At 45.6% G+C, this 24,023-nt stretch overlaps 3 long non-coding RNA genes and 31 other non-coding genes across 36 annotated transcripts in view; 26 read left to right on the forward strand and 8 right to left on the reverse strand.

The window, feature by feature from the left end:
- The window catches only part of LOC108182894 (uncharacterized), a 135,706-nt gene that overhangs the window by 73,345 nt on the left and 38,338 nt on the right, over positions 1-24,023 (reverse strand). The window lies entirely within an intron of this gene.
- Positions 572-13,015, forward strand: LOC147845759 (uncharacterized). The gene is made up of 3 exons (XR_015481044.1): positions 572-790; positions 10,723-11,888; positions 12,098-13,015. It is a non-coding gene; the product is annotated as an uncharacterized LOC147845759 (long non-coding RNA).
- Positions 608-679, forward strand: trnaq-cug (transfer RNA glutamine (anticodon CUG)). The gene has a single exon. It is a non-coding gene; the product is annotated as a tRNA-Gln (tRNA).
- trnaf-gaa (transfer RNA phenylalanine (anticodon GAA)) lies at positions 948-1,020 on the forward strand. Its single transcript has one exon. It is a non-coding gene; the product is annotated as a tRNA-Phe (tRNA).
- Positions 10,530-10,601, forward strand: trnaq-cug (transfer RNA glutamine (anticodon CUG)). The gene has a single exon. It is a non-coding gene; the product is annotated as a tRNA-Gln (tRNA).
- trnaf-gaa (transfer RNA phenylalanine (anticodon GAA)) lies at positions 10,870-10,942 on the forward strand. The gene has a single exon. It is a non-coding gene; the product is annotated as a tRNA-Phe (tRNA).
- On the forward strand, positions 11,713-11,784 carry trnaq-cug (transfer RNA glutamine (anticodon CUG)). Its single transcript has one exon. It is a non-coding gene; the product is annotated as a tRNA-Gln (tRNA).
- Positions 12,053-12,125, forward strand: trnaf-gaa (transfer RNA phenylalanine (anticodon GAA)). Its single transcript has one exon. It is a non-coding gene; the product is annotated as a tRNA-Phe (tRNA).
- Positions 12,506-12,578, reverse strand: trnaa-agc (transfer RNA alanine (anticodon AGC)). Its single transcript has one exon. It is a non-coding gene; the product is annotated as a tRNA-Ala (tRNA).
- Positions 12,896-12,967, forward strand: trnaq-cug (transfer RNA glutamine (anticodon CUG)). The gene has a single exon. It is a non-coding gene; the product is annotated as a tRNA-Gln (tRNA).
- Positions 13,236-13,308, forward strand: trnaf-gaa (transfer RNA phenylalanine (anticodon GAA)). The gene has a single exon. It is a non-coding gene; the product is annotated as a tRNA-Phe (tRNA).
- On the reverse strand, positions 13,689-13,761 carry trnaa-agc (transfer RNA alanine (anticodon AGC)). Its single transcript has one exon. It is a non-coding gene; the product is annotated as a tRNA-Ala (tRNA).
- On the forward strand, positions 14,079-14,150 carry trnaq-cug (transfer RNA glutamine (anticodon CUG)). Its single transcript has one exon. It is a non-coding gene; the product is annotated as a tRNA-Gln (tRNA).
- Positions 14,419-14,491, forward strand: trnaf-gaa (transfer RNA phenylalanine (anticodon GAA)). Its single transcript has one exon. It is a non-coding gene; the product is annotated as a tRNA-Phe (tRNA).
- On the reverse strand, positions 14,872-14,944 carry trnaa-agc (transfer RNA alanine (anticodon AGC)). The gene has a single exon. It is a non-coding gene; the product is annotated as a tRNA-Ala (tRNA).
- trnaq-cug (transfer RNA glutamine (anticodon CUG)) lies at positions 15,451-15,522 on the forward strand. The gene has a single exon. It is a non-coding gene; the product is annotated as a tRNA-Gln (tRNA).
- trnaf-gaa (transfer RNA phenylalanine (anticodon GAA)) lies at positions 15,791-15,863 on the forward strand. The gene has a single exon. It is a non-coding gene; the product is annotated as a tRNA-Phe (tRNA).
- Positions 16,244-16,316, reverse strand: trnaa-agc (transfer RNA alanine (anticodon AGC)). The gene has a single exon. It is a non-coding gene; the product is annotated as a tRNA-Ala (tRNA).
- Positions 16,634-16,705, forward strand: trnaq-cug (transfer RNA glutamine (anticodon CUG)). Its single transcript has one exon. It is a non-coding gene; the product is annotated as a tRNA-Gln (tRNA).
- On the forward strand, positions 16,974-17,046 carry trnaf-gaa (transfer RNA phenylalanine (anticodon GAA)). The gene has a single exon. It is a non-coding gene; the product is annotated as a tRNA-Phe (tRNA).
- Positions 17,427-17,499, reverse strand: trnaa-agc (transfer RNA alanine (anticodon AGC)). Its single transcript has one exon. It is a non-coding gene; the product is annotated as a tRNA-Ala (tRNA).
- LOC147845779 (uncharacterized) lies at positions 17,970-21,391 on the forward strand. Its single transcript, XR_015481043.1, has 4 exons — positions 17,970-18,181; positions 18,391-19,133; positions 19,319-20,735; positions 20,945-21,391. It is a non-coding gene; the product is annotated as an uncharacterized LOC147845779 (long non-coding RNA).
- trnaq-cug (transfer RNA glutamine (anticodon CUG)) lies at positions 18,006-18,077 on the forward strand. Its single transcript has one exon. It is a non-coding gene; the product is annotated as a tRNA-Gln (tRNA).
- On the forward strand, positions 18,346-18,418 carry trnaf-gaa (transfer RNA phenylalanine (anticodon GAA)). Its single transcript has one exon. It is a non-coding gene; the product is annotated as a tRNA-Phe (tRNA).
- Positions 18,799-18,871, reverse strand: trnaa-agc (transfer RNA alanine (anticodon AGC)). The gene has a single exon. It is a non-coding gene; the product is annotated as a tRNA-Ala (tRNA).
- On the forward strand, positions 19,377-19,448 carry trnaq-cug (transfer RNA glutamine (anticodon CUG)). Its single transcript has one exon. It is a non-coding gene; the product is annotated as a tRNA-Gln (tRNA).
- On the forward strand, positions 19,717-19,789 carry trnaf-gaa (transfer RNA phenylalanine (anticodon GAA)). The gene has a single exon. It is a non-coding gene; the product is annotated as a tRNA-Phe (tRNA).
- Positions 20,560-20,631, forward strand: trnaq-cug (transfer RNA glutamine (anticodon CUG)). The gene has a single exon. It is a non-coding gene; the product is annotated as a tRNA-Gln (tRNA).
- trnaf-gaa (transfer RNA phenylalanine (anticodon GAA)) lies at positions 20,900-20,972 on the forward strand. The gene has a single exon. It is a non-coding gene; the product is annotated as a tRNA-Phe (tRNA).
- Positions 21,743-21,814, forward strand: trnaq-cug (transfer RNA glutamine (anticodon CUG)). Its single transcript has one exon. It is a non-coding gene; the product is annotated as a tRNA-Gln (tRNA).
- On the forward strand, positions 22,083-22,155 carry trnaf-gaa (transfer RNA phenylalanine (anticodon GAA)). Its single transcript has one exon. It is a non-coding gene; the product is annotated as a tRNA-Phe (tRNA).
- Positions 22,536-22,608, reverse strand: trnaa-agc (transfer RNA alanine (anticodon AGC)). The gene has a single exon. It is a non-coding gene; the product is annotated as a tRNA-Ala (tRNA).
- Positions 22,927-22,998, forward strand: trnaq-cug (transfer RNA glutamine (anticodon CUG)). Its single transcript has one exon. It is a non-coding gene; the product is annotated as a tRNA-Gln (tRNA).
- trnaf-gaa (transfer RNA phenylalanine (anticodon GAA)) lies at positions 23,267-23,339 on the forward strand. The gene has a single exon. It is a non-coding gene; the product is annotated as a tRNA-Phe (tRNA).

Genomic DNA, 24,023 nt, shown 5'->3' on the forward strand with positions numbered 1-24,023 from the left:
AAATTTCAACAAGAGCGCAGCTGATTGGCTCCGCTGAAACCGACACTGATTGGATATTGTGTTACACAGATCGTGTGTTCGAATCCAGCACGCAAAAAATGACATTTAGAATGACATGCAATATGCAACCAAAATACCACATTATGCACAGTCACAAAGCCGCGAACACTACTGCAAGCGAAATTTGTCGCATTTTTCCGTTTTTTGCGACTTGTTCGCTTGCGAGTGAGCGAGAAGATTGGACCCCTTCCTTTGCGCAGCGAGCGCTCTACCATTTGAGCTAATTCCCCTAGGTGGGGTCAGTCTTGCCGATTTTTCGACGTGGTCAAAAAAGAAAAAAAATAGATCATATCTGCTGTGTTGGCCTCTTTGCCCTGCCCGCCATTTAGTCGTCAAATAGCCTGGAATAGAGCTCTTTTCTTTTGAAGGCCCTACCTGGTCCTGCTCCAGTATACGTGTGAGGAGCCCTGCATGCCGAATGACGAGTTACTCAGAAATCAATGCAAATTGGTATCGCCTTGGATTGACATTCTGCTACTTTCCTCCAAGGCTGTTTTTTTTTTTTATTCATTCTCTTCCACCCGAGCAGCAGCGTTGAGCAATCTGAGGTTCCATGGTGTAATGGTTAGCACTCTGGACTCTGAATCCAGCGATCCGAGTTCAAATCTCGGTGGGACCTGGGTTTTTGCCAGCACTGCACAAAAAAAGCTGGAATATCATGCTAGTTCCTTAAAGGCCGGAGAATGGCAGTTCCTCTGGCCTTTCTCGGAGAGGGAGAAGAAAGTGGCCGGTTAGCTCAGCTGGTTAGAGCGTGGTGCTAATAATGCCAAAGTCGCGGGTTCGAGCTCCGTATTGGCCAAACTTTCACTCTCTTAGGAGTCAGATGCATTTTGGGGCTCTGCTCGGTCTCACAGAGATCAATGCAGCAGGAAGTACGTGTTATGGCAGCCGAAATAGCTCAGTTGGGAGAGCGTTAGACTGAAGATCTAAAGGTCCCTGGTTCGATCCCGGGTTTCGGCAAAGCAGTGTTATAGTTCTGTTTTGGACACAAGGAGCAGGTGACCGAAACTCACCCAAAAAGCCTAGCAGCTTCACCCTTAAGTCCACCTGCTTCCACTTGACCAAAACGCTATCCTTTCTTCCAGATGGCCACGTCGCTTCTGGTGATGATTCCAATGGCCCGATCGACAGCACTCTGCTATATATTTAGCGCTTTGATGTCCCATTGCGGACGTGTCACTGAATAAAAGAAAACTGTGACTTGATAGGGCTTCTGAGGTGTTGCAATGATAAGTACTACACAGGAACCGGCAAAGCTGACGTAAGAAGTTTCGCTTTCAATCCTCACGGTGCCACCAGCTTTACAATGAAAGCCAATGTGAAAGGCATGAAAACAAAAGTGGAGAATGCGGGCATCGATCCCGCTACCTCTCGCTTGCGCCTGCAGCATCCCGTCTACAGAGCCAAAGTAAGCCCAAAGTAAGCCCACATGAGCCAATCACGTCTCACCTCGGTGGCTTACTTTTGACCAATAGAGTGTAACCCCTGTGGCTTACTTTTGACCAATCACGTTTGTCTTTGCGCTGACGTCATTTCGACCAATCGCGTTTCACTTCAGTGGCTTACTTTTGACCAATCGCATTTCTTTTTGCGGTGACGTATGTTTGACCAATCGCGTTTCTCCTCGATGGCTTACTTTTAACCAATCACACGACGCTTTTATTATAATCGTCATCTTTGAATCAGGTAAGCCAGATGTAACGCTACTTTATTATTAGTTTATTATTAGTTTATTATACTGTGTGTATTTCTGTTAAATGATAAGTTACAATCGACAGAAAGTTAACGTTACGGCAGATGTTTTCTTCATAACTTGTAAAACGGTAATGTTTCCCATGATAAATACAGAGCAACATGTCGCTAGTGATCAGAAAAGGTGGAATCATCGCCATTTGGTTTAATGATTAAACAAAATGTTCTGATATTTGTTTAGAATAATAATGCCCCCATTCGACCTAGCAATATTGGGCCCTATAATCGCGGTGTACACTCTAAAAAGCTAACGTTACTGTATTTAAATGTACAGTTACAGTTACTTATAATGTAATTGCATGAAATACAGAGTTAAACAGTTTTTTCTTAAACATTTAATTTAGCAAATAATTCTATACTTTTAAAATAATTCTATTTTAGGTAAAACAAAGTAATATTTATAAAGACAACTGCACAAACTTTAAAAACATTTGAGTTTAACACTTGTTCATGACAATATATGATATATATTTAGTAATTAGATTGTATTGTATTTTATAAATCTATTGTAAAAATATTATAAGCATATATTGTATTTTGTTTATTTTATTACTTGTGTTTTCAGCTATATTACACAAGAGAATAGTTATATTAAATAGCTGAAGTACAAACATTTTATTTATAAAAGTCATAATGTAAAGACTTAAGAGTTTAATGTGTATATTATAACTTAATGTTTTAATTTCTGTTGTTTCTCATTTATTTATATGGATTTTAAGTTGTACTACCATGCATATATTAGGCATATGTGTAGAAAATTCACCAGAAGTCCATTTTATGGTCATGGTCATATTTACTACTGCAATAATATGGATTATCTACCTTGTTAAATTATTGTTTCACACTTAATGTACATGTATCTTTCTGATTGCTCTAGGTAATGTTCTCTCTAATGTTTTTTTTTTTTCAGAAAAAAATGTACGCATACCCGATTTTCCGCCGCCAATCAGCGACATCAAGCAGACTCCTCTTGGGGCCATCTGCAGAGGCAGAGCGCCTTGTAAGCAGGGAGTCTGGAAGGGCCAAACCCAAGGAAGAGGTGCTGGCAGAGGCCACTGCTTTCGTCAGCAGCAATGGTGGAGACTCCAGTGACCAGTTTTTAGTTCTGGCTCACTGCAAGATTCAGTTTGGCAAGTACCAGGGCCAAAGATTTAGATGGCTCCTAGAGCATGCTCTGGGGTATGCGGTGTACCTGGTGCTTAGCATTTCTGATGAGAAGCTGCAGACAACACCCTTGTCAGAAAACAAACACCTGTTTCTTCAGTACACTTCCTCCATCAGGGAGATTGCAGAAGAAGTAGAGAAGTACCAGAGGAAACAGGAAATGCAAGCAGAAGCCAGGGCAAAAGGAGATACAGGGTGCTTGATGGTGGAGTTTGGTGACTTTAAGGGCCGGTCCATGAAAGATGTGTTTGAGGACCAGAGCAAGGAGGCCCAAGCCCTCATCAGGTACCTGGTTAAGGCAGATGCCAGGCCAAAAACCAACATGGCACTTTTCAAGACGTATGTCCTGAAAAGACTGGCTTCTGCTGCTGCCTCTGCACCTCCACCTGCAGCATCCAGTGTCTCTGCACCTCCACCTGCAGCATCCAGTGTCCCTGCTCCTCCACCTGCAGCCATCCAAACAGGTGTACAGCAGACTGCCACTGTGAAATCGCTGTTGGCAAGGGGCAAGCACTTGTCTCCTTCACAGCTGGCAAAAAAACTGATGTCACCTGTTAAACCCTGTAAGTAGGAGAGTGAATACTGAGCATGATACAGAATTATCCCAACAGCAGTTATATATGTGTTTATTTATTGTTATGTCAAACTTTCTGTTTCCAGATCCAAAACTGCAGTCCACTGTATCTCCTCCTACAGCAGAACCCCCAGCCAAACGTATGGCCCAAAGGCAGCTTTTTACTACTGGTAAGTAAGCACCATCGTATTGTACATTTGGCTGTGTGTATTTTTCACAGTAATATTTTTAAGATTTATGCTCCAGGCACTTCCAGATCCACAGCTGAAGATGATGAAGAACTGGTGTTTGCTGCATCACAATGTGAAGCACAGCTCTTTGCAGGTGTGGCACACGACACAAATGAAAATGTTATAAGAATATTTTGTGAAAACACACTAAGTATTTTTTTTTACAAAAAATAATGAATCAAATTTTTATCTACAGTACAGAGTTGTCACATCATGCCTCAAGCGGGATGCATTCTTTGAGTGCACTTCTTCAAAACCTTAAGGATGTTCAAAGGTTTCAGTGTATTTATTTGCGTTTCCGAACTAATCATTATTGAACATTCATCAGATAACTTTTCCACGTCGCTTGCTCTTCATTACTCACTCTCTTAGATGGTGGTGATTCATTGCTGTCATTATCAGCTGAGCAGTTTTTCCTTACTGTATCTGTGTGCATGCTTCATGTCTTTGTGCTTCAATAATTTATACTAATCATGCCTCATTTTACTTACTCCATTTCATATGATTCTCATTCGCAGAGAATTGTGTTAATTCCATATCCCTTTCATCAATAAAGTGCACACTAATTTCTTTGCTTCCTAACAGTACCATTCTCTTAACTTGTATTTCTAAGTATACCCATATTAATAATAATACTTATCCAAAACTATTGCTTCACTGGCTGTTCATGGGCATAATTTGTGGCACCTTACTATCAAAAGCAACAGTCATCATAATATTGTTAACCATAAATTGTTTGTTACTATTCACTCAGAGGCCTGTGCCAATCCGTCTCCATCAGCGGAAACAGCAAAAACACCAGATCTTCAACATCATCAGCCACCAGTTGAGCTTCCTGTTCACTGGAAAGATCAGCTTCCCCCTTTCCAGCATGAGTGGATCCGGAACACGGTATTTAAAACAAACTTAAAAACCGGCAAGCCAGAGCTAGTGTCCCAGCTGAAGCTTTGGTGGTATCCTCCCCAGCCCCCTCTAATTAACACGCAGCCACCTGCCTCTCCTGACCTCTTCTTCTGCCGACCACTTTTTCTGTGGATGCCGCTGAAGATGTGGTTGTTTCCACTTGTCTGTGTTCGCCTAAGCTGCGGTAAGCACAGACTAACAGCTGCTGGAATTTACCGCACGGTGCGCAAGGTCCTCGACATCGACGGCTGGTACGACCTTGCCACTGAGTATCTGGAGTGCAAGCGGTGCAAAAAGAAGTATCCTGCCTGGTCCGAGGACATCTTAGGACAGCTGGATATTGGCCACCGTAGTCAGTTCCCAGCTTTGCTGACATACAGGTAATTCATAATGCCAATATTTTAATTGTGTTAATTTTTAGCAAACAAAGCATTTCCCTGATTATAATGTTGTTTCCTTAGATACTCATGTGACAACCGGGTAGTTAGGATGATGAGGGAGAGGACACTGGGCAACAGTGTGACTCAGCTTTTCAAAAAGCTGATGGAGCAACACAGTGAGGCATGGACACAGCGAGTCTTGCAGTACCTGACTGCCTGTGAACCATTCACAAGGTCCTCCCTTGTGCAACCTCCTGTGTTTGCTGAGCCTCCCCTCTTACCTGCCATACCCAAACCTAAGTGGCTGTTAGCCGTCTATGCCAGGGATGTTCTGGGGCGACTGCACGAGGTCAAAGCCAAAATCACCTCCGTCTTTGGCTGTGTTCTAAAGATGGACTCCACAAAAAAGGTATGTTTATATCCAGACATTTGCCAGATATGGATATGTGTGCGTACATATTTAACACAGTTTTATTTTTCCTAATAGATCACAAAGAAACTTGCAGGTGCTGCTGCGGGAACAGCTGCCTGGTGCACTAATGTGGGGAACGAACACGGTCAAGTCCTTGTCTCTGTGCTGTCAGCTGCCGAGGGTCATGGACTGGACCCAATGGCGGCCGGGCTGATGAAGCGTTACCGGGAGGCAGGAGAGGCAGCCCCGAAAGTAATGTACGTGGACAGAGATTGCTGCAGTCAGCACGGCCAGTCTCCGGTGAAGATCATGTTTCGGGAGTGGGATGAGCTTGAAGTGCGCCTTGACATCTGGCATTTTATGCGCCGGTTTGCTGCAGGTGTCACGACAGAAGCTCATCCGCTCTACGGCATCTTCATGGCACGTCTGTCCACGTGCATCTTTCAGTGGGATCCAGAAGATGTGGCCGCTCTTCGCCAGGCAAAGGAAGGTGAGCTGGCGGCAAAAAAGACTGGCCACATTTCACAAACGGCTCTCAGTGCTCGCATAAACCGGAGGGAGCTAGCACTGCACTGCCGTAGGAGGACCAGAGGTGTGGAGGAGACCACCTGTCTGATTGGAAAGCTGTTGGACCATTTTGACAGCGAGCATGGGAAGGACACTCTGGGTGTTCCTCTGCTGGACCACGAACGGATCCAGCAGATATGGAAGGAACAGCAGAAGCATATACAGTGCATTCAAGACCCAGAGAACTTTCCACTGTACATGAAGACAGGGACACTGAAGAAAGGCAATGTGGAGCTGTGTTGTTACAGGTGTGCCCGTGGCTCTACATCTTTGGAGTCCTTCCACCTCCACCTAAACCGTTTTATTCCAGGTATTACATACATTTGGATCGTTTTATTTTGTAAAACATATAAGCACTGTGATAACTTCCATTGCTTTAATGTAACATTATTAAACATTTAAATAACATTTGTGATGTTATCAGCATTGACAAAGCTGTCTTGCCTGACAAGTAACTCTGTTTATAATGACAATAATTTAAATGTTAGTACATAACCTAATAACATGTTAATTAATTCTTCACATATTTTTAACTATTTTAATTTCCAGGGACCAGTGCCAGTGATGCGCATTTTCAGGCCTATCTCCTTGAGGGCTTGATGCGCTGGAATGATGACCGGATGGAAAGCACCATAAAAGGAGCATCCTCCATACGGTCATATGGCAGTGCCATGAGAGAGGCTGTGGACAGGCTTAGCCGAGCAGTCTTGGGGAAGCCCTGGGATAACCGTTATCACCCTCCTGGAGCATATACAGGCAAGAAATTCATTAACTAGTTGTTATATAAGTGATTTATTAAGCTTTAATGTACTTCACAAAATGTTTATCTAAATATTTACTTTATTATTAGTTTTATTTAATATATGTTTTTTTTTATTGTTTTATTCTTTAAGGTGAATTGCTGGGAATAGAGTACCTTTACAGCCAGACCGGCAAAACCCTGACTCCGGTGCTCCAGAACCCAGAGGAGGAAGACAGGCTGGTGGAGGAAGTAGATGACGAGGATCTACAAGATGAGGGGTTCGAGGAGGAGATCATGGAGGACATCACAGTTCCAGTGCTGTATGAGGATGACCCCTGCCGTGATCTCAGTAAAAGCCCCTCATCTTCGCCTCTGCCTCAGTCCCCAGCATCACTGGCTGAGCCGTCCACATCAGCTGGTGGAGAAGGACAGCTTCCTAGCCGAGCCCCCTCAGTGCCGTCACAGCCATCCGACTCTGGAGACAGTCTCTCTGTTGAGGCTCAGGTAAGATACATTAAGAACTTAATTTGATTTAGTCTTTTTTTATTCCACATATACTAAATTTATTCTGTATTTACCAGGGAGTAGTCATTGGACCTGATGGCATTGCTGGGTGGGACAAGGTCCAGGATCTGGCTGCTTATTTGGTGGGTCTTCGTGAGGCTCCTTACCTCACTGACCTGCAGGTGACAGAGGCCATCCAGCTGTGGACAGCTCTCCTGGATGTTGATAAACAGCGCATCAACTACCAGCCTCGACATCAGCCTCAGCTGACGCATGGGCGCTTTAAGGCACCGAAGCGCTCCGGAGTCACTCCAGGTGTGGAGAGCGTCAAACGTTGTCTGATTGGACATCCTGGGGGTCCAGCACAGTGGCCTAGCACCAGCCGCTTGGTTGAGGCCATTTGTACAAAGCTGTGTGCCGTACACAAGTCCACTTCCAAGAAGGCTGGTGTTCGCACCCCCAGGTGGTCTAAAATACTGACCGATTACCACCACATCCGGGATCTGGTGCTTGGCAGTCGCAGGCTGATGGATGAAACAGTGATCCAGCTTTTTGAGCTAAACCAGAAGACGCTCATTCAGTGGTAAGCAAAGCACATTATTTTCTTTAAATTACCTGAATATTTCTAAATTAATATATATGAATAATACATATCATTTATTATCAGGTTTCAACGGAGGCAAAAGGATCAGGAAATGAGTGTACTCACTCAGGGACTGACTCCACTTAATCCAATTGCTGTGGCAGATACGCAGCTTCCTTTGCCGAGGGAAAAATTGGACGAGGCACCGTCAACATCAGGCCCCAAACACCAGTTTGTTTTTCCTCCAAATAAAGAAGAACAGGCACCTCTTCTTCGACCTGGACGAAAGTCTGCTTCAGCAACCACCACAGTTTGCTCTTTCCTGCCAGATGCCACCACGGTGTGCTCCTTCCCACCGGCCCCCACGACGGTATGCCCCATCGCGCAAACCCCCACCACAGTCTGCCATATTGCACCGGCCCCTACCATGGTGTGCCCCGTCAGACCGACCTTCACCACAGTGCGTCCCATCTCGCCAGCCTCCACCACAGTGTGCCCCATCATACCAGCCTCCACCACAGTGCGCCCTATTGCGCCGGCCCCCACCACAGTGCGCCCCATTGTGTCTGCCCCCACCACGGTGTGCTCCTTTCCACCGGCCCCCAGCACGGTGTGCCCCATTGCACCACCCCCCACAGCACCAGGTGTTGTGAAGCCCATTTCAGGACCTGGATCATTGTTTGGCACACTTGTTTTTAACCCAGACATGAGTGTGTCAATGGTGATTCCATCATTTGCTGCACCAACATCCAGTACAGTCCCAGCTTCACCTGCACCTGCTGTTCCTCCACCTGCACCTGCTCCACCTGCACCTGCTGTTCCTCCACCTGCACCTGCTCCACCTGCGCCTGCTGTTCCTGTGTCCCGTTACACCCAGAGGAACAGGCGCAGACGGGAACAGGAGAAGGAAAGTGGAGTCCACAAAAGGAAGTATGTGCGTGCGGTTACTTTTAATGTTTGCAGCAAATGTGGGAAACCCAAGACTAAGGAGTTTGGCCATAGCCGATTTGGTAATGCCACATTTTGTCTGCAAACTTCAAATGGCAAATCCTTAGAGGACTGGTTGGCAGAACAGCGCCAGCAAAATAAAGGACAAACTCCAGCTCCAGAATAAAGTACAAATTGCTGTATATATTTTTGTAAATGTTACATGGGTACTCTCTCTTTCCCTCATTTTATTTAATTTTTGTGTGTTAATATGTAGCCTTTTAAAGTAGCACTTTATAGACTTTATAGACTTTTATATTACATAGGCCCACTCTTATTTTGTCTTGTGTGTACTTATTTAATTGTGTGTACTTATTTGCATTTTATGTAAAAATATATTTATATTTCTTAAAAAAATAACATTTTATACATTGCTTAAAAGCTATATTTTATCTATTACGTGCCCCCACTCTTGCATTTTATTATTTATTCATATTATTGTTTAATATATTGTGTGTATAAAAATAAATATATATATATATATAGAGTATTGTTTTTATATAATGAGTATAATAAATAAATATATTTATATATAGTATTGTTTTAATATATTATATGTGCATAATAAATAAATATATATTGTATTGTTTTTATTTATTGTATATTATAAAGTTTATATATTAAGACATGTTTTTATTTAGTTTTTTTACATTGTTTTACAATTTATATATTTGTATTCATTTTAATAAACCATTTTGCATATTACTTGTTTTTGTGTGCATTCATTTAAAGTTATTATTACATAAAGAAATATAATATATATATATATATATATATATATATATATATATATATATATATATATATATATATATATATATATATATATATATGTATGTATATATATATGTATATATATATAGTATATATTTATAAATACATAAATATATATATATAGTATATATATATATATATATATATATATAATATATATACATAAGCATGCATACATATGTTTAATTGAAACATTTTTATTCATTTTTAACTAACGTAATAAGCTTTTTAAGAACAATATCCACATAATAATAGTAATATCAATATAATTGCCTGTGTTACGTCAGTAAAATTTCAACAAGAGCGCAGCTGATTGGCTCCGCTGAAACCGACACTGATTGGATATTGTGTTACACAGATCGTGTGTTCGAATCCAGCACGCAAAAAATGACATTTAGAATGACATGCAATATGCAACCAAAATACCACATTATGCACAGTCACAAAGCCGCGAACACTACTGCAAGCGAAATTTGTCGCATTTTTCCGTTTTTTGCGACTTGTTCGCTTGCGAGTGAGCGAGAAGATTGGGCCCCTTCCTTTGCGCAGCGAGCGCTCTACCATTTGAGCTAATTCCCCTAGGTGGGGTCAGTCTTGCCGATTTTTCGACGTGGTCAAAAAAGAAAAAAAATAGATCATATCTGCTGTGTTGGCCTCTTTGCCCTGCCCGCCATTTAGTCGTCAAATAGCCTGGAATAGAGCTCTTTTCTTTTGAAGGCCCTACCTGGTCCTGCTCCAGTATACGTGTGAGGAGCCCTGCATGCCGAATGACGAGTTACTCAGAAATCAATGCAAATTGGTATCGCCTTGGATTGACATTCTGCTACTTTCCTCCAAGGCTGTTTTTTTTTTTTGATTCATTCTCTTCTACCCGAGCAGCAGTGTTGAGCAATCTGAGGTTCCATGGTGTAATGGTTAGCACTCTGGACTCTGAATCCAGCGATCCGAGTTCAAATCTCGGTGGGACCTGGGTTTTTGCCAGCACTGCACAAAAAAAGCTGGAATATCATGCTAGTCGCTTAAAGGCCGGAGAATGGCAGTTCCTCTGGCCTTTCTCGGAGAGTGAGAAGAAAGTGGCCGGTTAGCTCAGCTGGTTAGAGCGTGGTGCTAATAATGCCAAGGTCGCGGGTTCGAGCTCCGTATTGGCCAAACTTTCACTCTCTTAGGAGTCAGATGCATTTTGGGGCTCTGCTCGGTCTCACAGAGATCAATGCAGCAGGAAGTACGTGTTATGGCAGCCGAAATAGCTCAGTTGGGAGAGTGTTAGACTGAAGATCTAAAGGTCCCTGGTTCGATCCTGGGTTTCGGCAAAGCAGTGTTATAGTTCTGTTTTGGACACAAGGAGCAGGTGACCGAAACTCACCCAAAAAGCCTAGCAGCTTCACCCTTAAGTCCACCTGCTTCCACTTGACCAAAACGCTATCCTTTCTTCCAGATGGCCACGTCGCTTCTGGTGATGATTCCAATGGCCTGATCGACAGCACTCTGCTATATATTTAGCGCTTTGATGTCCCATTGCGGACGTGTCACTGAATAAAAGAAAACTGTGACTTGATAGGGCTTCTGAGGTGTTGCAATGATAAGTACTACACAGGAACCGGCAAAGCTGACGTAAGAAGTTTCGCTTTCAATCCTCACGGTGCCACCAGCTTTACAATGAAAGCCAATGTGAAAGGCATGAAAACAAAAGTGGAGAATGCGGGCATCGATCCCGCTACCTCTCGCATGCTAAGCGAGCTCTCTACCATTTGAGCTAATTCCCCTAGGTGGGGTCAGTCTTGCCGATTTTTCGACGTGGTCAAAAAAGAAAAAAAATAGATCATATCTGCTGTGTTGGCCTCTTTGCCCTGCCCGCCATTTAGTCGTCAAATAGCCTGGAATAGAGCTCTTTTCTTTTGAAGGCTCTACCTGGTCCTGCTCCAGTATACGTGTGAGGAGCCCTGCATGCCGAATGACGAGTTACTAAGAAATCAATGCAAATTGGTATCGCCTTGGATTGACATTCTGCTACTTTCCTCCAAGGCTGTTTTTTTTTTTTATTCATTCTCTTCCACCCGAGCAGCAGCGTTGAGCAATCTGAGGTTCCATGGTGTAATGGTTAGCACTCTGGACTCTGAATCCAGCGATCCGAGTTCAAATCTCGGTGGGACCTGGGTTTTTGCCAGCACTGCACAAAAAAAGCTGGAATATCATGCTAGTCCCTTAAAGGCCGGAGAATGGCAGTTCCTCTGGCCTTTCTCGGAGAGTGAGAAGAAAGTGGCCGGTTAGCTCAGCTGGTTAGAGCGTGATGCTAATAATGCCAAAGTCGCGGGTTCGAGCTCCGTATTGGCCAAACTTTCACTCTCTTAGGAGTCAGATGCATTTTGGGGCTCTGCTCGGTCTCACAGAGATCAATGCAGCAGGAAATACGTGTTATGGCAGCCGAAATAGCTCAGTTGGGAGAGCGTTAGACTGAAGATCTAAAGGTCCCTGGTTCGATCCCGGGTTTCGGCAAAGCAGTGTTATAGTTCTGTTTTGGACACAAGGAGCAGGTGACCGAAACTCACCCAAAAAGCCTAGCAGCTTCACCCTTAAGTCCACCTGCTTCCACTTGACCAAAACGCTATCCTTTCTTCCAGATGGCCACGTCGCTTCTGGTGATGATTCCAATGGCCTGATCGACAGCACTCTGCTATATATTTAGCGCTTTGATGTCCCATTGCGGACGTGTCACTGAATAAAAGAAAACTGTGACTCGATAGGGCTTCTGAGGTGTTGCAATGATAAGTACTACACAGGAACCGGCAAAGCTGACGTAAGAAGTTTCGCTTTCAATCCTCACGGTGCCACCAGCTTTACAATGAAAGCCAATGTGAAAGGCATGAAAACAAAAGTGGAGAATGCGGGCATCGATCCCGCTACCTCTCGCATGCTAAGCGAGCGCTCTACCATTTGAGCTAATTCCCCTAGGTGGGGTCAGTCTTGCCGATTTTTCGACGTGGTCAAAAAAGAAAAAAAATAGATCATATCTGCTGTGTTGGCCTCTTTGCCCTGCCCGCCATTTAGTCGTCAAATAGCCTGGAATAGAGCTCTTTTCTTTTGAAGGCCCTACCTGGTCCTGCTCCAGTATACGTGTGAGGAGCCCTGCATGCCGAATGACGAGTTACTCAGAAATCAATGCAAATTGGTATCGCCTTGGATTGACATTCTGCTACTTTCCTCCAAGGCTGTTTTTTTTTTTTATTCATTCTCTTCCACCCGAGCAGCAGCGTTGAGCAATCTGAGGTTCCATGGTGTAATGGTTAGCACTCTGGACTCTGAATCCAGCGATCCGAGTTCAAATCTCGGTGGGACCTGGGTTTTTGCCAGCACTGCACAAAAAAAGCTGGAATATCATGCTAGTCGCTTAAAGGCCGGAGAATGGCAGTTCCTCTGGCCTTTCTCGGAGAGTGAGAAGAAAGTGGCCGGTTAGCTCAGCTGGTTAGAGCGTGGTGCTAATAATGCCAAGGTCGCGGGTTCGAGCTCCGTATTGGCCAAACTTTCACTCTCTTAGGAGTCAGATGCATTTTGGGGCTCTGCTCGGTCTCACAGAGATCAATGCAGCAGGAAGTACGTGTTATGGCAGCCGAAATAGCTCAGTTGGGAGAGCGTTAGACTGAAGATCTAAAGGTCCCTGGTTCGATCCTGGGTTTCGGCAAAGCAGTGTTATAGTTCTGTTTTGGACACAAGGAGCAGGTGACCGAAACTCACCCAAAAAGCCTAGCAGCTTCACCCTTAAGTCCACCTGCTTCCACTTGACCAAAACGCTATCCTTTCTTCCAGATGGCCACGTCGCTTCTGGTGATGATTCCAATGGCCTGATCGACAGCACTCTGCTATATATTTAGCGCTTTGATGTCCCATTGCGGACGTGTCACTGAATAAAAGAAAACTGTGACTCGATAGGGCTTCTGAGGTGTTGCAATGATAAGTACTACACAGGAACCGGCAAAGCTGACGTAAGAAGTTTCGCTTTCAATCCTCACGGTGCCACCAGCTTTACAATAAAAGCCAATGTGAAAGGCATGAAAACAAAAGTGGAGAATGCGGGCATCGATCCCGCTACCTCTCGCATGCTAAGCGAGCGCTCTACCATTTGAGCTAATTCCCCTAGGTGGGGTCAGTCTTGCCGATTTTTCGACGTGGTCAAAAAAGAAAAAAAATAGATCATATCTGCTGTGTTGGCCTCTTTGCCCTGCCCGCCATTTAGTCGTCAAATAGCCTGGAATAGAGCTCTTTTCTTTTGAAGGCCCTACCTGGTCCTGCTCCAGTATACGTGTGAGGAGCCCTGCATGCCGAATGACGAGTTACTCAGAAATCAATGCAAATTGGTATCGCCTTGGATTGACATTCTGCTACTTTCCTCCAAGGCTGTTTTTTTTTTTTATTCATTCTCTTCCACCCGAGCAGCAGCATTGAGCAATCTGAGGTTCCATGGTGTAATGGTTAGCACTCTGGACTCTGAATCCAGCGATCCGAGTTCAAATCTCGGTGGGACCTGGGTTTTTGCCAGCACTGCACAAAAAAAGCTGGAATATCATGCTAGTCGCTTAAAGGCCGGAGAATGGCAGTTCCTCTGGCCTTTCTCGGAGAGTGAGAAGAAAGTGGCCGGTTAGCTCAGCTGGTTAGAGCGTGGTGCTAATAATGCCAAGGTCGCGGGTTCGAGCTCCGTATTGGCCAAACTTTCACTCTCTTAGGAGTCAGATGCATTTTGGGGCTCTGCTCGGTCTCACAGAGATCAATGCAGCAGGAAGTACGTGTTATGGCAGCCGAAATAGCTCAGTTGGGAGAGCGTTAGACTGAAGATCTAAAGGTCCCTGGTTCGATCCTGGGTTTCGGCAAAGCAGTGTTATAGTTCTGTTTTGGACACAAGGAGCAGGTGACCGAAACTCACCCAAAAAGCCTAGCAGCTTCACCCTTAAGTCCACCTGCTTCCACTTGACCAAAACGCTATCCTTTCTTCCAGATGGCCACGTCGCTTCTGGTGATGATTCCAATGGCCTGATCGACAGCACTCTGCTATATATTTAGCGCTTTGATGTCCCATTGCGGACGTGTCACTGAATAAAAGAAAACTGTGACTTGATAGGGCTTCTGAGGTGTTGCAATGATAAGTACTACACAGGAACCGGCAAAGCTGACGTAAGAAGTTTCGCTTTCAATCCTCACGGTGCCACCAGCTTTACAATAAAAGCCAATGTGAAAGGCATGAAAACAAAAGTGGAGAATGCGGGCATCGATCCCGCTACCTCTCGCATGCTAAGCGAGCGCTCTACCATTTGAGCTAATTCCCCTAGGTGGGGTCAGTCTTGCCGATTTTTCGACGTGGTCAAAAAAGAAAAAAAATAGATCATATCTGCTGTGTTGGCCTCTTTGCCCTGCCCGCCATTTAGTCGTCAAATAGCCTGGAATAGAGCTCTTTTCTTTTGAAGGCCCTACCTGGTCCTGCTCCAGTATACGTGTGAGGAGCCCTGCATGCCGAATGACGAGTTACTCAGAAATCAATGCAAATTGGTATCGCCTTGGATTGACATTCTGCTACTTTCCTCCAAGGCTGTTTTTTTTTTTTTATTCATTCTCTTCCACCCGAGCAGCAGCGTTGAGCAATCTGAGGTTCCATGGTGTAATGGTTAGCACTCTGGACTCTGAATCCAGCGATCCGAGTTCAAATCAATGCAAATCAATGCAAATCAATGCAAATTGGTATCGCCTTGGATTGACATTCTGCTACTTTCCTCCAAGGCTGTTTTTTTTTTTTATTCATTCTCTTCCACCCGAGCAGCAGCGTTGAGCAATCTGAGGTTCCATGGTGTAATGGTTAGCACTCTGGACTCTGAATCCAGCGATCCGAGTTCAAATCTCGGTGGGACCTGGGTTTTTGCCAGCACTGCACAAAAAAAGCTGGAATATCATGCTAGTCGCTTAAAGGCCGGAGAATGGCAGTTCCTCTGGCCTTTCTCGGAGAGTGAGAAGAAAGTGGCCGGTTAGCTCAGCTGGTTAGAGCGTGGTGCTAATAATGCCAAGGTCGCGGGTTCGAGCTCCGTATTGGCCAAACTTTCACTCTCTTAGGAGTCAGATGCATTTTGGGGCTCTGCTCGGTCTCACAGAGATCAATGCAGCAGGAAGTACGTGTTATGGCAGCCGAAATAGCTCAGTTGGGAGAGCGTTAGACTGAAGATCTAAAGGTCCCTGGTTCGATCCCGGGTTTCGGCAAAGCAGTGTTATAGTTCTGTTTTGGACACAAGGAGCAGGTGACCGAAACTCACCCAAAAAGCCTAGCAGCTTCACCCTTAAGTCCACCTGCTTCCACTTGACCAAAACGCTATCCTTTCTTCCAGATGGCCACGTCGCTTCTGGTGATGATTCCAATGGCCTGATCGACAGCACTCTGCTATATATTTAGCGCTTTGATGTCCCATTGCGGACGTGTCACTGAATAAAAGAAAACTGTGACTCGATAGGGCTTCTGAGGTGTTGCAATGATAAGTACTACACAGGAACCGGCAAAGCTGACGTAAGAAGTTTCGCTTTCAATCCTCACGGTGCCACCAGCTTTACAATAAAAGCCAATGTGAAAGGCATGAAAACAAAAGTGGAGAATGCGGGCATCGATCCCGCTACCTCTCGCATGCTAAGCGAGCGCTCTACCATTTGAGCTAATTCCCCTAGGTGGGGTCAGTCTTGCCGATTTTTCGACGTGGTCAAAAAAGAAAAAAAATAGATCATATCTGCTGTGTTGGCCTCTTTGCCCTGCCCGCCATTTAGTCGTCAAATAGCCTGGAATAGAGCTCTTTTCTTTTGAAGGCCCTACCTGGTCCTGCTCCAGTATACGTGTGAGGAGCCCTGCATGCCGAATGACGAGTTACTCAGAAATCAATGCAAATTGGTATCGCCTTGGATTGACATTCTGCTACTTTCCTCCAAGGCTGTTTTTTTTTTTTATTCATTCTCTTCCACCCGAGCAGCAGCGTTGAGCAATCTGAGGTTCCATGGTGTAATGGTTAGCACTCTGGACTCTGAATCCAGCGATCCGAGTTCAAATCTCGGTGGGACCTGGGTTTTTGCCAGCACTGCACAAAAAAAGCTGGAATATCATGCTAGTCGCTTAAAGGCCGGAGAATGGCAGTTCCTCTGGCCTTTCTCGGAGAGTGAGAAGAAAGTGGCCGGTTAGCTCAGCTGGTTAGAGCGTGGTGCTAATAATGCCAAGGTCGCGGGTTCGAGCTCCGTATTGGCCAAACTTTCACTCTCTTAGGAGTCAGATGCATTTTGGGGCTCTGCTCGGTCTCACAGAGATCAATGCAGCAGGAAGTACGTGTTATGGCAGCCGAAATAGCTCAGTTGGGAGAGTGTTAGACTGAAGATCTAAAGGTCCCTGGTTCGATCCTGGGTTTCGGCAAAGCAGTGTTATAGTTCTGTTTTGGACACAAGGAGCAGGTGACCGAAACTCACCCAAAAAGCCTAGCAGCTTCACCCTTAAGTCCACCTGCTTCCACTTGACCAAAACGCTATCCTTTCTTCCAGATGGCCACGTCGCTTCTGGTGATGATTCCAATGGCCTGATCGACAGCACTCTGCTATATATTTAGCGCTTTGATGTCCCATTGCGGACGTGTCACTGAATAAAAGAAAACTGTGACTTGATAGGGCTTCTGAGGTGTTGCAATGATAAGTACTACACAGGAACCGGCAAAGCTGACGTAAGAAGTTTCGCTTTCAATCCTCACGGTGCCACCAGCTTTACAATAAAAGCCAATGTGAAAGGCATGAAAACAAAAGTGGAGAATGCGGGCATCGATCCCGCTACCTCTCGCATGCTAAGCGAGCGCTCTACCATTTGAGCTAATTCCCCTAGGTGGGGTCAGTCTTGCCGATTTTTCGACGTGGTCAAAAAAGAAAAAAAATAGATCATATCTGCTGTGTTGGCCTCTTTGCCCTGCCCGCCATTTAGTCGTCAAATAGCCTGGAATAGAGCTCTTTTCTTTTGAAGGCCCTACCTGGTCCTGCTCCAGTATACGTGTGAGGAGCCCTGCATGCCGAATGACGAGTTACTCAGAAATCAATGCAAATTGGTATCGCCTTGGATTGACATTCTGCTACTTTCCTCCAAGGCTGTTTTTTTTTTTTTATTCATTCTCTTCCACCCGAGCAGCAGCATTGAGCAATCTGAGGTTCCATGGTGTAATGGTTAGCACTCTGGACTCTGAATCCAGCGATCCGAGTTCAAATCAATGCAAATCAATGCAAATCAATGCAAATTGGTATCGCCTTGGATTGACATTCTGCTACTTTCCTCCAAGGCTGTTTTTTTTTTTTATTCATTCTCTTCCACCCGAGCAGCAGCGTTGAGCAATCTGAGGTTCCATGGTGTAATGGTTAGCACTCTGGACTCTGAATCCAGCGATCCGAGTTCAAATCTCGGTGGGACCTGGGTTTTTGCCAGCACTGCACAAAAAAAGCTGGAATATCATGCTAGTCGCTTAAAGGCCGGAGAATGGCAGTTCCTCTGGCCTTTCTCGGAGAGTGAGAAGAAAGTGGCCGGTTAGCTCAGCTGGTTAGAGCGTGGTGCTAATAATGCCAAGGTCGCGGGTTCGAGCTCCGTATTGGCCAAACTTTCACTCTCTTAGGAGTCAGATGCATTTTGGGGCTCTGCTCGGTCTCACAGAGATCAATGCAGCAGGAAGCACGTGTTATGGCAGCCGAAATAGCTCAGTTGGGAGAGCGTTAGACTGAAGATCTAAAGGTCCCTGGTTCGATCCCGGGTTTCGGCAAAGCAGTGTTATAGTTCTGTTTTGGACACAAGGAGCAGGTGACCGAAACTCACCCAAAAAGCCTAGCAGCTTCACCCTTAAGTCCACCTGCTTCCACTTGACCAAAACGCTATCCTTTCTTCCAGATGGCCACGTCGCTTCTGGTGATGATTCCAATGGCCTGATCGACAGCACTCTGCTATATATTTAGCGCTTTGATGTCCCATTGCGGACGTGTCACTGAATAAAAGAAAACTGTGACTTGATAGGGCTTCTGAGGTGTTGCAATGATAAGTACTACACAGGAACCGGCAAAGCTGACGTAAGAAGTTTCGCTTTCAATCCTCACGGTGCCACCAGCTTTACAATAAAAGCCAATGTGAAAGGCATGAAAACAAAAGTGGAGAATGCGGGCATCGATCCCGCTACCTCTCGCATGCTAAGCGAGCGCTCTACCATTTGAGCTAATTCCCCTAGGTGGGGTCAGTCTTGCCGATTTTTCGACGTGGTCAAAAAAGAAAAAAAATAGATCATATCTGCTGTGTTGGCCTCTTTGCCCTGCCCGCCATTTAGTCGTCAAATAGCCTGGAATAGAGCTCTTTTCTTTTGAAGGCCCTACCTGGTCCTGCTCCAGTATACGTGTGAGGAGCCCTGCATGCCGAATGACGAGTTACTCAGAAATCAATGCAAATTGGTATCGCCTTGGATTGACATTCTGCTACTTTCCTCCAAGGCTGTTTTTTTTTTTTATTCATTCTCTTCCACCCGAGCAGCAGCATTGAGCAATCTGAGGTTCCATGGTGTAATGGTTAGCACTCTGGACTCTGAATCCAGCGATCCGAGTTCAAATCAATGCAAATCAATGCAAATCAATGCAAATTGGTATCGCCTTGGATTGACATTCTGCTACTTTCCTCCAAGGCTGTTTTTTTTTTTTATTCATTCTCTTCCACCCGAGCAGCAGCGTTGAGCAATCTGAGGTTCCATGGTGTAATGGTTAGCACTCTGGACTCTGAATCCAGCGATCCGAGTTCAAATCTCGGTGGGACCTGGGTTTTTGCCAGCACTGCACAAAAAAAGCTGGAATATCATGCTAGTCGCTTAAAGGCCGGAGAATGGCAGTTCCTCTGGCCTTTCTCGGAGAGTGAGAAGAAAGTGGCCGGTTAGCTCAGCTGGTTAGAGCGTGGTGCTAATAATGCCAAGGTCGCGGGTTCGAGCTCCGTATTGGCCAAACTTTCACTCTCTTAGGAGTCAGATGCATTTTGGGGCTCTGCTCGGTCTCACAGAGATCAATGCAGCAGGAAGTACGTGTTATGGCAGCCGAAATAGCTCAGTTGGGAGAGCGTTAGACTGAAGATCTAAAGGTCCCTGGTTCGATCCCGGGTTTCGGCAAAGCAGTGTTATAGTTCTGTTTTGGACACAAGGAGCAGGTGACCGAAACTCACCCAAAAAGCCTAGCAGCTTCACCCTTAAGTCCACCTGCTTCCACTTGACCAAAACGCTATCCTTTCTTCCAGATGGCCACGTCGCTTCTGGTGATGATTCCAATGGCCCGATCGACAGCACTCTGCTATATATTTAGCGCTTTGATGTCCCATTGCGGACGTGTCACTGAATAAAAGAAAACTGTGACTTGATAGGGCTTCTGAGGTGTTGCAATGATAAGTACTACACAGGAACCGGCAAAGCTGACGTAAGAAGTTTCGCTTTCAATCCTCACGGTGCCACCAGCTTTACAATGAAAGCCAATGTGAAAGGCATGAAAACAAAAGTGGAGAATGCGGGCATCGATCCCGCTACCTCTCGCATGCTAAGCGAGCGCTCTACCATTTGAGCTAATTCCACTAGGTGGGGTCAGTCTTGCCGATTTTTCGACGTGGTCAAAAAAGAAAAAAAATAGATCATATCTGCTGTGTTGGCCTCTTTGCCCTGCCCGCCATTTAGTCGTCAAATAGCCTGGAATAGAGCTCTTTTCTTTTGAAGGCCCTACCTGGTCCTGCTCCAGTATACGTGTGAGGAGCCCTGCATGCCGAATGACGAGTTACTCAGAAATCAATGCAAATTGGTATCGCCTTGGATTGACATTCTGCTACTTTCCTCCAAGGCTGTTTTTTTTTTTTATTCATTCTCTTCCACCCGAGCAGCAGCGTTGAGCAATCTGAGGTTCCATGGTGTAATGGTTAGCACTCTGGACTCTGAATCCAGCGATCCGAGTTCAAATCTCGGTGGGACCTGGGTTTTTGCCAGCACTGCACAAAAAAAGCTGGAATATCATGCTAGTCGCTTAAAGGCCGGAGAATGGCAGTTCCTCTGGCCTTTCTCGGAGAGTGAGAAGAAAGTGGCCGGTTAGCTCAGCTGGTTAGAGCGTGGTGCTAATAATGCCAAAGTCGCGGGTTCGAGCTCCGTATTGGCCAAACTTTCACTCTCTTAGGAGTCAGATGCATTTTGGGGCTCTGCTCGGTCTCACAGAGATCAATGCAGCAGGAAGTACGTGTTATGGCAGCCGAAATAGCTCAGTTGGGAGAGCGTTAGACTGAAGATCTAAAGGTCCCTGGTTCGATCCCGGGTTTCGGCAAAGCAGTGTTATAGTTCTGTTTTGGACACAAGGAGCAGGTGACCGAAACTCACCCAAAAAGCCTAGCAGCTTCACCCTTAAGTCCACCTGCTTCCACTTGACCAAAACGCTATCCTTTCTTCCAGATGGCCACGTCGCTTCTGGTGATGATTCCAATGGCCCGATCGACAGCACTCTGCTATATATTTAGCGCTTTGATGTCCCATTGCGGACGTGTCACTGAATAAAAGAAAACTGTGACTTGATAGGGCTTCTGAGGTGTTGCAATGATAAGTACTACACAGGAACCGGCAAAGCTGACGTAAGAAGTTTCGCTTTCAATCCTCACGGTGCCACCAGCTTTACAATGAAAGCCAATGTGAAAGGCATGAAAACAAAAGTGGAGAATGCGGGCATCGATCCCGCTACCTCTCGCATGCTAAGCGAGCGCTCTACCATTTGAGCTAATTCCACTAGGTGGGGTCAGTCTTGCCGATTTTTCGACGTGGTCAAAAAAGAAAAAAAATAGATCATATCTGCTGTGTTGGCCTCTTTGCCCTGCCCGCCATTTAGTCGTCAAATAGCCTGGAATAGAGCTCTTTTCTTTTGAAGGCCCTACCTGGTCCTGCTCCAGTATACATGTGAGGAGCCCTGCATGCCGAATGACGAGTTACTCAGAAATCAATGCAAATTGGTATCGCCTTGGATTGACATTCTGCTACTTTCCTCCAAGGCTGTTTTTTTTTTTTATTCATTCTCTTCCACCCGAGCAGCAGCGTTGAGCAATCTGAGGTTCCATGGTGTAATGGTTAGCACTCTGGACTCTGAATCCAGCGATCCGAGTTCAAATCTCGGTGGGACCTGGGTTTTTGCCAGCACTGCACAAAAAAAGCTGGAATATCATGCTAGTCGCTTAAAGGCCGGAGAATGGCAGTTCCTCTGGCCTTTCTCGGAGAGTGAGAAGAAAGTGGCCGGTTAGCTCAGCTGGTTAGAGCGTGGTGCTAATAATGCCAAAGTCGCGGGTTCGAGCTCCGTATTGGCCAAACTTTCACTCTCTTAGGAGTCAGATGCATTTTGGGGCTCTGCTCGGTCTCACAGAGATCAATGCAGCAGGAAGTACGTGTTATGGCAGCCGAAATAGCTCAGTTGGGAGAGCGTTAGACTGAAGATCTAAAGGTCCCTGGTTCGATCCCGGGTTTCGGCAAAGCAGTGTTATAGTTCTGTTTTGGACACAAGGAGCAGGTGACCGAAACTCACCCAAAAAGCCTAGCAGCTTCACCCTTAAGTCCACCTGCTTCCACTTGACCAAAACGCTATCCTTTCTTCCAGATGGCCACGTCGCTTCTGGTGATGATTCCAATGGCCCGATCGACAGCACTCTGCTATATATTTAGCGCTTTGATGTCCCATTGCGGACGTGTCACTGAATAAAAGAAAACTGTGACTTGATAGGGCTTCTGAGGTGTTGCAATGATAAGTACTACACAGGAACCGGCAAAGCTGACGTAAGAAGTTTCGCTTTCAATCCTCACGGTGCCACCAGCTTTACAATGAAAGCCAATGTGAAAGGCATGAAAACAAAAGTGGAGAATGCGGGCATCGATCCCGCTACCTCTCGCATGCTAAGCGAGCGCTCTACCATTTGAGCTAATTCCCCTAGGTGGGGTCAGTCTTGCCGATTTTTCGACGTGGTCAAAAAAGAAAAAAAATAGATCATATCTGCTGTGTTGGCCTCTTTGCCCTGCCCGCCATTTAGTCGTCAAATAGCCTGGAATAGAGCTCTTTTCTTTTGAAGGCCCTACCTGGTCCTGCTCCAGTATACATGTGAGGAGCCCTGCATGCCGAATGACGAGTTACTCAGAAATCAATGCAAATTGGTATCGCCTTGGATTGACATTCTGCTACTTTCCTCCAAGGCTGTTTTTTTTTTTTTATTCATTCTCTTCCACCCGAGCAGCAGCGTTGAGCAATCTGAGGTTCCATGGTGTAATGGTTAGCACTCTGGACTCTGAATCCAGCGATCCGAGTTCAAATCTCGGTGGGACCTGGGTTTTTGCCAGCACTGCACAAAAAAAGCTGGAATATCATGCTAGTCGCTTAAAGGCCGGAGAATGGCAGTTCCTCTGGCCTTTCTCGGAGAGTGAGAAGAAAGTGGCCGGTTAGCTCAGCTGGTTAGAGCGTGGTGCTAATAATGCCAAGGTCGCGGGTTCGAGCTCTGTATTGGCCAAACTTTCACTCTCTTAGGAGTCAGATGCATTTTGGGGCTCTGCTCGGTCTCACAGAGATCAATGCAGCAGGAAATACGTGTTATGGCAGCCGAAATAGCTCAGTTGGGAGAGCGTTAGACTGAAGATCTAAAGGTCCCTGGTTCGATCCCGGGTTTCGGCAAAGCAGTGTTATAGTTCTGTTTTGGACACAAGGAGCAGGTGACCGAAACTCACCCAAAAAGCCTAGCAGCTTCACCCTTAAGTCCACCTGCTTCCACTTGACCAAAACGCTATCCTTTCTTCCAGATGGCCACGTCGCTTCTGGTGATGATTCCAATGGCCCGATCGACAGCACTCTGCTATATATTTAGCGCTTTGATGTCCCATTGCGGACGTGTCACTGAATAAAAGAAAACTGTGACTTGATAGGGCTTCTGAGGTGTTGCAATGATAAGTACTACACAGGAACCGGCAAAGCTGACGTAAGAAGTTTCGCTTTCAATCCTCACGGTGCCACCAGCTTTACAATGAAAGCCAATGTGAAAGGCATGAAAACAAAAGTGGAGAATGCAGGCATCGATCCCGCTACCACTCGCATGCTAAGCGAGCGCTCTACCATTTGAGCTAATTCCCCTAGGTGGGGTCAGTCTTGCCGATTTTTCGACGTGGTCAAAAAAGAAAAAAAATAGATCATATCTGCTGTGTTGGCCTCTTTGCCCTGCCCGCCATTTAGTCGTCAAATAGCCTGGAATAGAGCTCTTTTCTTTTGAAGGCCCTACCTGGTCCTGCTCCAGTATACGTGTGAGGAGCCCTGCATGCCGAATGACGAGTTACTCAGAAATCAATGCAAATTGGTATCGCCTTG

The sequence above is a fragment of the Danio rerio genome, chromosome 3, assembly GCF_052040795.2.
Source record: "Danio rerio strain M-AB ecotype USA chromosome 3, GRCz13ab, whole genome shotgun sequence".
Taxonomy (NCBI): domain Eukaryota; kingdom Metazoa; phylum Chordata; class Actinopteri; order Cypriniformes; family Danionidae; genus Danio; species Danio rerio.